We start from the raw sequence: 10,942 nt of genomic DNA, 5'->3' as shown, positions 1-10,942 counted from the left end.
ATTAAGTACTCGATATATCAATTTCTTGAAAGAATTAAAATCTTACTTTTCTTGCAACTCTGATGTGTCTTTATATCAATGTTTAGTTACACCAAACATAACCCACATAAAATTTTTATTGCTTTTCTTCTCCATGGAGAAATAATCTAACACTTTCTAAAGTATGTTTTTGATTTTAGAAGTTTTCACAAAGTGTCTTGCTTTCTCTACATTTATAAGTTTTTAAGACCTTTGAAGTTTTCATCGTCTCTGAAAACGTAAGAAAGTTAGAATTTCACATCTTCAGAATGCCTGGTATTGGATTTAGATCTCTCCAAATCATTTGTTTTTCTCCACAATATCTACTGAATAATGTTTTATGTCAAGTACTGTCCTCATTGGACCTTAACAGGTGTCCCCATTGATTTTATACTCTGGTGGGAAAAACAGACGTCAAACTAGTGAATTCAGCTGAGCTGAAAGTTGTAAGAATGGTAGCTTTCATTATCATTATCATATTTCATTATCATATGTGCCACGGAGCACATATTCAATGGAGGTGACTTCCCCAAAGACAGAATACTTAATTTGAAATGTGAAGTTTGAGTTGAAGTTATTTAACTGAAGTCTGGTAGAACAAAGCGTTCCTGGTACACAAAGTAGCAAGTTCAAAGGTCCCGAGGGGGTATAGAACTTGGTAAATTTCCATTTTTAAAAGTAAACCGTATGGCTGGAGCACTGAGAGCAAGTAGCAAAGTGATATATGATGAGGCCAGAGAGGTTGGCAAGACCCAGGTGTGGATTCTTGAAGGATATTTGATTTTGAACTTAGAGCCTGATGAGTCTTGTTTTAAACATGATGACATGATCATACCTGGTTGGAAAACTTGTGCTAGCTGCAGTGTGGAAAATAGGTTTACGATGCGTTTGCAATGCAACTTAGGAAATACTTGAAATGTTTCAGGTGAGAGACAATGGTGACTTGGACTAAGGTGACATTAAGGGTGAACATAGTAATGGACTAAGTAAGGTCACATTAATGTCAGGAGATGATTATTCAGTCTCTGCTTCACTTCCACTATCATCTTCTAGAGATGTTAGTTAGCGATTGTCTCCCTTATACGCTCCTCTAAAAGAATCTGCCCCTTGTCCTAGCTCTTGGCTGAATGTCTTGTACCTGGAAAAAACATGTTTAACACAACAAATTGAATCAGGTGTGGGAAAATTGACTCAAGGGGAACCAACAAAATCCTGTTGGAAAAATTTGAACCATAAAACCCAGAAATGGCAGAGATGCTGTTGGGTCCTAGATTGCTAAGGTAATGCAGACATGGTAACAGAGTCGTTGCTGTGATAAACCAGAGCGACACGCAAGCTGAAATTGGGGAGGCCCAGAAACCAGAGATTTCCGAGGATCAATGAATTCTGCAGAGAGAAAAATGTAATAGGTTTGCAGAGAGATGAATGTAATAGTTTTAAAGAGAGAAAGAGAAAGATGTCTGTATGGTTCCTGAGAGAAAGAGAGAAGGAGAGGAGACTTAATACTATTTTGGTTTCTAGGAAGCCCGACTGCACTGCCTGCCATTGAATTGAGTTCTGTAAGTGACTCCTTATCTTTTTTCTCTCAATAATCTACTTAAAAAATTATTCTAGAGTAAGATTTTGATAACTGAAGCCATTTGGTACCTGTCTCAGATATTTTCATAAAGAAGTTTCTCATTTTTAACTGCTCCATAGGATATAGAATTTTATTGTATACACTGAGCTGCATCTTTCTTCCTGTAACTTAGGTGGTTCTTGGGAACCATGCTGAGCAAGGCTAATTCCTCTCCGAGATCACAGTCCATTGCAGATCATGGGGGCGTCTCATCTCCAAGTCTTCTCTTTTCTACACAAAACATCCATAGTTAATTTAATTGCTCCTGATTTGATTTTCAGACCTCTCCCCTCTTCTGTCATACTTATCTGAATATCTTATGATTTGTCAATCCTTTTAGATTAATGAGGTAGAATTAAATGAAATACTTCATGTATGATTTGGCAAGCTCAGAACTTGTAGCATAAGGCTGTTGCTATGCTTTGTAACTGCAGTCAACAAAAATCTTTTTTTCAGAAAAATTTCTGTATTTGAGACTTTTTGTAAAACATAAGTAAGTTTCTAGAAAAAAATATGAAAAAACGATTGCTTTGGTTGCGAACACTGTCAACTGGCAACACGAAGATGCACTTTTACAGCATTAGGTTGTCACCAGCTACTCACACCTTAGCTTATATTCTTTCCAGTGGGTCAGCTGACATCTCTGTATCAAAATGAGTTGTAAAACATACATTTTTGAGAGAGGGAAGGGGATTCCTGAGCCAGAAACCAGGCAGCAATTCATAGAAGCTGGGTGGCAACTAAGCGTCTAAGTCCACGAGAACACTGGGTGGATCTGGTGGATTTGGAAGCAAGATCAACATACCTAAAGACAGTAAGTGAGAGGTGGAGAGTTTTAAAACGCAATTCAGGTATAGGTAGCAGTTGTCTGCTAACAAAGCACTCTCCAAGGCTACTTTGAAATAGCTGCATTCTTGAAGAGTCTGGATAGAGTAAAGGGTATTCAATTTCTACACTTCTGATCATGAGGCATTGCCCATAACCAGTGAGAATGATAAAAATGTAACAAAAATCTTTATAATGACAATGATTGGATATAGATCTATTGGTTTTGCAAATGTTGAAATGGGAAATTAAAAACCTATGACCTTCTGTCGGAACATTTACTTAAATAACCTTGCAAAAATTGATAATGGGAAATAGACCTGTCGGTCTCTGCAGCCAGGCCTGATGAACTGTTATACCACCCTTAGTATATCAGACTGAGTGATACGTTAGTATCCGATCCCAGATCCTTATAGAGAGAGGAGAGTCAATGATCAGTTGTTAAATTTTGTTTTCTTTTTTGTGTGTGTGGGAAACTAAGAGGCAAATGTGAGAAGGCTTTTTCCATAGTTGTAGATGACTTCAGGGGCAGAGCCAGGAATAGACGCTCGTTGTTCATACATACTTCAGTTTCCAGCTACTCCAAGCCCTGCCAATTGCAGACTGATCTGGTGTGTGCTGGCCATCCATCCGCAGTAAGTGAGCATGGGCCACACTTTCTGCAGCCAGGCGTTAGCATCTGCATCTGGCAAAGGTGGCTTCTGCCCGTAGAAGGGCTGCCAGACCCCGATGGAAACTGAAGAAGACACGGGGCTTCTCACTCTCCTTCTAGGTCAGATATGCTTAGGGGGAGAAGTGCTTTGTCAAAATAAGAAATCAAAGACTTCTTATACCTTCTCATGCCTGTCTTGGAGACACTCTGGAGCTGAAGGTTTCATTTAGATTTCATAAGGTTACAATGCTTAATCTCAGTAGGGTTATCAGTTCTGTCATGTATTATAAACCCTCCAATCAAGGCAGTGGGAAACAGTGTTTCTATTTAATACCCGGAGAAATGGTGGAAGTCAGCGATTGATACCAACACAATGATGGGAAAAAGTGTCCAGAGGTGCTACTCACATAATCTCATTTTACAACATCTTGAAAATTCAATAGAAAGGACTCCACTAACAATACCATTACACACCACTGATTATTGTTCTCAAATGTTCCTAAAGCTCTAAAAGCATAACCTAACAATAAAAATGCTCTATAAATACATCCCAACAATGTACGTAACCGTATTTTTTCTCTTACAAACAAAAGCACACGGTGTTAGTCACAAGTTGTATAACTTCACTTAAGTAATTTCTCAACTAAAAGTGCATTATCCTTTCTTAAACATTATATAAATATAAATAAATGAGCTATTCTTTGACATTTGAAAGTACTTCCAAAAATTTATAAAAGATGGGAAATATTAAACCTTGGGTTAACTGCCTACTTAATATGTGACCTTTATTGCGAGATACATTTTGTTTATCACGAGCTCTATGTTATTTGCAAAGATATTTGGAGAAAAAAAGCACAATTTCCTTGCAAAAAGTGTAAAACCATATGTTTTCAAAGTTCCCGCTTCAAATGTTTCAGTAATTCTTGGTTTTATCTTTTGCCGTTAAGACTTTTTTGAATAAATATATTTTTCAAATGGGTTAAAATTGTAGGAAGTTACTGCTATATCCTGTCTAAGAACAAACAAACAGCTGAGAGTCATACATGCAAAATATGTTCCAGTTCTTGAAAAAAGATTTCAAACTAGTTTAGAAAAGTGTATTTTGTGTTTCCTGTTTGTGCTCACACCATGGAACAGGGAGAGAGTACCCACCAGTCGATATTACTGAGAAAAAAAAGGTCAATTATTTCCCTAAGAATATTATACTATTTCATTCTGTAATGGAAAGACCTAAAAAATAACTTTTTACCAATAAATATTTTTGACTCAGTAACACTAAAATATCTAACAATGTTAATTTTTTAGTTTAACAAGTTTCAATTTAAATTATTTTAATACTACTGACAACACTGAACTATAAAGTTAAGAATTTTCTTAAGGTGATTTTCCAAACCATGGGAGAAGTCTGTGTCCTTTTAAAAAATTCATATGTACATCAACACTCATTTTCAGAGTGTCGTGTGGAGTTCCTTAAAATTTGTCAACTTAAAAATATAATGCAAATTAAAATTTAATAGCAATTTTAAAATGAAATCTACCTATTTTGCTTTTAATAATGTTCTAAAATATTTTCTATTATTACATTGTATTAATTTCTGACATCGAGAAATCTGGTGTGTTATTGAAATGTGTGTCTAGAATATTTTTTCATAGCTCGACTGTCAAGACAAATTTCCAAAACCTAGTTTCTACTGAGTCTGCAATACTACCACCTTACAATTCTTTAGGAAATGATTATTTTAGGTTCTATTCTTAGATGGTAATTTTATGTATTCAGTCAGATTTGTTTACAGTTTTTATAAACAACATTTATTGGAGAATGCAAGAAGCACCAGAAGAGAAAGTTTTTAACTCTCTCAAACATAGTAAAATGATCAAACGTTTGGAATAGAAGCAAATTGTAAAAATGTGTCTTAACTGAGACACTTTGCCTTAAGGAACCAAGCCCTTGTGTTTGATGATTCTTCCATAAACCTGAGTTTATTTTTAAAAATCGATCTTTTTAATGTAAGAAAGTTGATGGAGAAAGAATTCCACTTACGAGTTTTTCCACTAGACACTATAAAACTCCATCACAGCACCTTGCATTTTTGGCATCTGCAGTTGAACCCCACAGTTGAGTGTTGCCAGATCTTATTTTGAGAAATGGTGTTACGTCTCTAGGATGCAAATTACCTGGATGAAAATTCAAATCAAAGAGAAAATTCTGCTTGGTCCTAGCTGCTCCATTTGAATTGAATAGTGAGAAGGCCGAAACTTCAATGGCATATGAAGAAAAGTAAGGGGAAAAAGGAATAGGCTAGAGGACAAAGAGAAAGCAAAGAAAGCTAGGTTTGATTTGGAAAGACAGATCCCATTCCAGGCTTCTTAGCACCGTTTCACCCAAGTGGTGTTGCCTTTCCCCCAAATCCAGGGGCAGTTGTTCTACAGGGTAGCCTGTGCATGTTCACCCTTGTTGGAAATATTTACATTAGCTGATTAATTTTTTAATTTTTTCTTTAGACAGCAAGTGATGTTTTAATGCCTTTTTCTTTGCTGAAGAAATTAAGACTGCTACATATTAATAAAGAATAGGTGTTTGGATATTTGTTTAAAAGATACCAGAATCAAACTTTGATTAACTTGAAAAATGTGGGTAGGAAAACTTTTTAGAGAGCTCGATCATCCTTGATGAGTCATAATTTGATAAAAGCTGGTGACTTTTCTGTTTCCTGACACAATTCTTATAATGCAAAATTATTCTTTTCTGTTTTCCATTTTATTTGTAGATTCTGTACCTACCTAAACTCTCATTTTACATTGGTTTACATTAAAACTCTAATGAACAATGTATTCACTTTACTGAACAACAGAGTCAATCTGGAAAGTAAAAGCATTCATGGAGAACTCTTTTTACATAAATAAGGGGCTGATTTGGAATTCAGTTTTATATATGCTTTATCTTTCTAAAGACAACAGTTCAAAAGTAGCATTAAAATCAGCAGGAGAAGAGAAGAGTTACAAACTAAGGAATTCTAAATAATTCATGGATGTGCATGGAAATAATGTTTCAAAACTGAAGTCAGAAGCAGCTGCTGGGGGAAAATGTTTTTTTTTTAAAGTCACAGTCAACAAGAGTCATATTATTTCAGGTTAGCTCACACCATTGTGTGCATTTACAATGCAACATTTGTATGCCTCCATTGGTTTGGGAAAGAAAATTTAGAAGACTTAAAACACACAAACAGCAAATATAAAGAATCCTTTCTAGTTCTCGCAGACAGTATGACTCAGTAGTAAGACATCGTTCTGCTTGCAGAATCTACTCTAAAACGTGATTCTATACTTTTCAAAGTAAATCCAAACCCCGAGTCTTAGGCCAGAGAGTTCCTTATTCACAAAATAAGTACAGAAATAAGACAAGTTATTGTCTTCTGATCTTTCCCTTTGTTTGTTTCTCAGGTGCCCCTTACTCTGACATAGGTTTAGGATGAAGTTCACTGCAGACACTTGAGACTAAGTGAAAAACCACTCATTACCCAGGTGGGTCATTCACAATTCTAAAATTGAACAATGAGGTAGAGGCAAGTTACTTATTATTCATAGTCTCTAGGTTAGAAGTGTGAATGTAGTAACGGAAAAAAGAAAGGAGTCAAAACTAAGGGTGAATATTCAAGCACAACAGCATATTCTTCAAGACCTCATTTGGAAAGGCGATAACTGATAATTATTTAAGTGGCACCAGTCTTCTTCAGTATATTTAAATGGGTTTTACTCCATCCTCCTTTTCACAGTAAAAACTGTTGTTCTAGCTCCCTGGACTGACATTAAGATAATACTTATACGTATGTTTATTGGACTTGAGCTTTAGATAAATCTAAATTACCCTAACATCTCAAATAAAATAATGTATCATAATTAGCTAAATGCTTTATGGAAATAACTCAGTAATACCATAGAATAAACAATACATTCTGGAAAGTAACTTTTAGTTAATATTTTAAGGTTATTTATATTAAATATTTTTCTTGAGTGATGCAATTAATTGGGGGGGGGAAGCAAGCACTGTTCATCTTTAACATTCAGGAAAGAGCTAGATTATCTCAGGTAATTCAATAAAAATTTCCAAATTTGTAAGTCAGTCTCTCTTCCTACCAAAGTATATGTTTGACCCTTTTAAACCATGAGGTTGTAAACAGTGTATTTTGAGGTTTTTTTTTTAAGTACTGAACAGACTAAAATAATATTGTTGAATGCTAAATGAAATTATTATATTTTAAGTATTATTTCTAATCAAGGTTTAGAGTTCTTAATCCATATCACTAGTTAATAAGTTAATACTCAAATATTAGTCTTATTTTAGCCTGGATCTATGTATGTGAAGTATTTAAGTCAGAATGAACTCTTTAAATGCACACCTCAAGTTGCAAGTTTCTTTCCTTTCCTTTTAATGATCAAAGATATTGTTTCCTGCTTTACTTATTATTAGTTCTGATACCCCCAAAACCCCTCTGGTCAGTGGATTCAAATCAAAGCCAAACATTTCATCTGATCTGATCTCCATTAATCCAGGGAAGATTAATCCTGTAAACAACACCAACCGTCTCAGCCCCCTCAAGCTGTAGTTCACAAACAAAAGCCGAAATATACCACGTGACTTGGCGGTAGCAGCATGATGACTTGGAGGGATGTTGCTTGATCCCAACTCCATTAAGTGCTTCACACTTCCGTTTTGACCATCTTGTTATTGACTTTTCTGCATCCGTTAGCCTATTTGGATGATGTGGGGTTTTTTTGTTTTTTGTTTTCAATTTTTCTTTTCACCATGTCCAGATTCTCTGATCTTCCGATCTTCCGTGTTTTTCAGTCCTGGAGACGTTCGCTCAGCTCTCTCTTTGGCAGTTTATTGAGAAAATATGACATGAATGGGATCTAGAGATGCTGTTTCTCGTATGTTTACTCTCATATGAGAAAACTCACTGCCATTTGCATATAGGTCAGGAAGAGCAAGGAGGTTTCCCCTCCTTAACTAGCTTTCATGTCTCGGCAGTAGCTACCTGGTGCCTTCTGCGAGAAGGTCTCAGTCAGTCTCGAAGAGGAAGTATGCTGTGATTGAGGTGGAGATGTCAACTTTTGTCTGCAAAAGTGGAAAGTCTGCCATCCAGATATAGGGGCAAAGATCACAAATGATCAGCCACACTTTACCAAAAAATTCAAAAATGATTGAGTTATTTATATGCTAATTTCAGCTTATCTCTGGCTTGGTCTAAGAAAAAGAAATATGTAAAAATAGACAACCTAAAAATACATATATATAGAGAGAGAAAATGAATGTTGCCTTTCCTATTAGCACTTTAATGAAAATTGGTTGACAACTGGTGATGGCTTTAGCTTGGACTCAGCTCTCAGCAGTGAGCTTGCAGTTTCTATAGACAGAAGAGCGGAGGTGGGGGGTAGGGTTACATACAAAAAAAAAAAAAAGAGTTACTCAGTCAAACATTTGGCTTCAAAAAGAATTATCTATTGGCTGAAAACAAATGTGAAAGCGTTTCAAGGAAACATCTAAATATTCTAAAAGCTAATTATGACTGGGCACTCTTCTGGGAAATTGAAGACTTTTTCAACTTTAATTTTCTGTCTGGTTAAGTTCAAATGGGGAAACTATCAATTGTCTCAGTCTCAGAAGTAGACTTACCTACTTTTTTCCCCTAAGGTAAGTCGTAAGAAATAATTCAAATATTGTGATTAGATTTAATGGTCTGACTGGCCTTGAACTGCTGCATTTCTTTTTCTTTGGAGGTGTAGTCCCAATAGGTTTATTATTATTGTTATTGTTACTATTTCTATATTTTACTTGTGTTCATGAAGCAAAGAAGAGGCAGGTCCTTTTTCCCATAAAGAAAGATGTAAATTTTGAATTATGTCTTTATAAATTCTCTCCCAAGCATTCAGTCACCATTTCTCACCAATAGCATATGTGCAGCCCACAAATGTGTCTGATTATTGGGCATCAATTTCACCCTTACCAAATAAAGTAGTATGACTTTATTATTTACATGATTCTTAAAATATGCAGGCCACTGACCACACAAATAAACATGTGCCTTTGGATCAGTAGAAGGCCTGGTGTTTATGAACAGGGTTCTTTGTATTTTTAACAATATCTGGCACATTTAACCAAAACGCTTTACTGAAACATGGAGCCTGGATAATTGTGTGTTTTGTGATCTATGCTGGGCAGGGGCCCCAACCTCTGCTCTTTAGGCAGACAGGAGTACAAAAATCTGTTATTGCAGTTTGACATTTTCTTTGCCTGATTAGGTCAGTTGGTAAATCTCCACTTTGCAGTTCTTCGAAGCCCAGATTTCCTGTTACAAAGCAATGTGGTTCTGATTATAGCCTTATTGAAGTCCAGACAGAGCATCTACGTTCTGCTAACAGTTCTCCTTCTCATTTTCCATGTTAATGTGAGCAGCTTACTGACCCTACCTTCCTCTTCTCTGCCTGCAATGGCTGGGGAGATGGAGAATCCAAGGGGTCGTAGTGGGGTGGGGGGAAGGCAAGAGTAAGTATTATCCACATGACCAGTTCCGGTACAAGGCTCTTAAGTTGGAGAAGAGAATCATAATGAATTGAACTCAAAGAGAAAGCGTTTCTCTGGTGTAGAGCTGTGGTTTATCTGGTTTGTGCTTTAATTCTGACTGTTGCCAAGTTCATTTGATGCGACAATTATCACTATCTTTCCAAGGAACTTTGCCAAAGGTTTCTAAATGTAGCATAAAACCCCCCAGTCCTACCCAACATCACATGCTGAATCTGGTCTCTGGCACTGTTTTTGCTCACCTGACTTACGTAGCTTCTTATATAAACTCATGTAAGCGTCTTACATAAGCTTACGTAAGCCTATAAGTTCACTTACAGAGCTTCCTAACTCCCCTCCTTCCTTTCATTCTTGCTGTCCCACAATCCATCCTCACAGAGGAGCCTGAATTTTCTCTAAAAAAGGAATGGAAAGAAGATCTTTTCTTTCTCCTGCTAGAATCCTCCAGTGACTTTTCATTGCATGCTGATCAGCATCCAAACTCCTTTTGGTGACATCAAAAACCTGACATAATCTAGGCTCACTAGATTCCCTGACCTCTGTTCCTACCACTTTCCCCTTTGCTCACTGTATTTTATACCTGATGGCTTTCTTCCTGGCTCTGCCTTGAAAACCTTCAGCTGGCTGTTCCCTCTTTTTCTGCCTCATCGCACTACTGTGACTTCTCAGTCACCCTTTGGATCTCAGCTGACCCATCATGCCACCAACTCAAACAACTCTTCCCTGGACCACCTTATCTAAAGAATCCTTTGGCGGTTTCTCCTTCAACGACCTAATTTTATTTCCTTCTCAGCACTCATTACTCTCTAATATTGTCAGTTACTTCATTGGCTTACTTGTTTATTTTTTATCTTCCTGTACAGGAATGTGTGCTACCTGACGAAGGAGGGGACGTTATCTTATTCTTAGTGAGCCATTGCCTGGCCTGCTAGAGCCTCTTGGTACATTTTTGTTGGATGGATAGATGAAAAACCAAATCTTTGAATTACTTAAGTCCACTAGCCAGAAAAATAGCTCAGAACTGGTCTTAATCTACTACAATGAACTCAGGGCCGATTAATTTTCATTCCCTTGTTTCTACAGTTACCTTAATTCTTGCCAGAGCCCGACATTCATTAAGTTTCTGTTACCCGACATACATTTAGTTTCTATTAGTGCCGAGAGAGAGAGAGAGAGAGAGAGAGAGAGAGAGAGAGAGAGAGAGAGAGAGAGAACCCAACACACGCTAGGTCCTTCGTGAATGTTAGTG

The sequence above is a fragment of the Camelus dromedarius genome, chromosome 2, assembly GCF_036321535.1.
Source record: "Camelus dromedarius isolate mCamDro1 chromosome 2, mCamDro1.pat, whole genome shotgun sequence".
NCBI lineage: Eukaryota > Metazoa > Chordata > Mammalia > Artiodactyla > Camelidae > Camelus > Camelus dromedarius.
The sequence above is the reverse complement of the archived record's forward strand: the minus strand, read 5'-3'. Positions refer to the sequence as shown.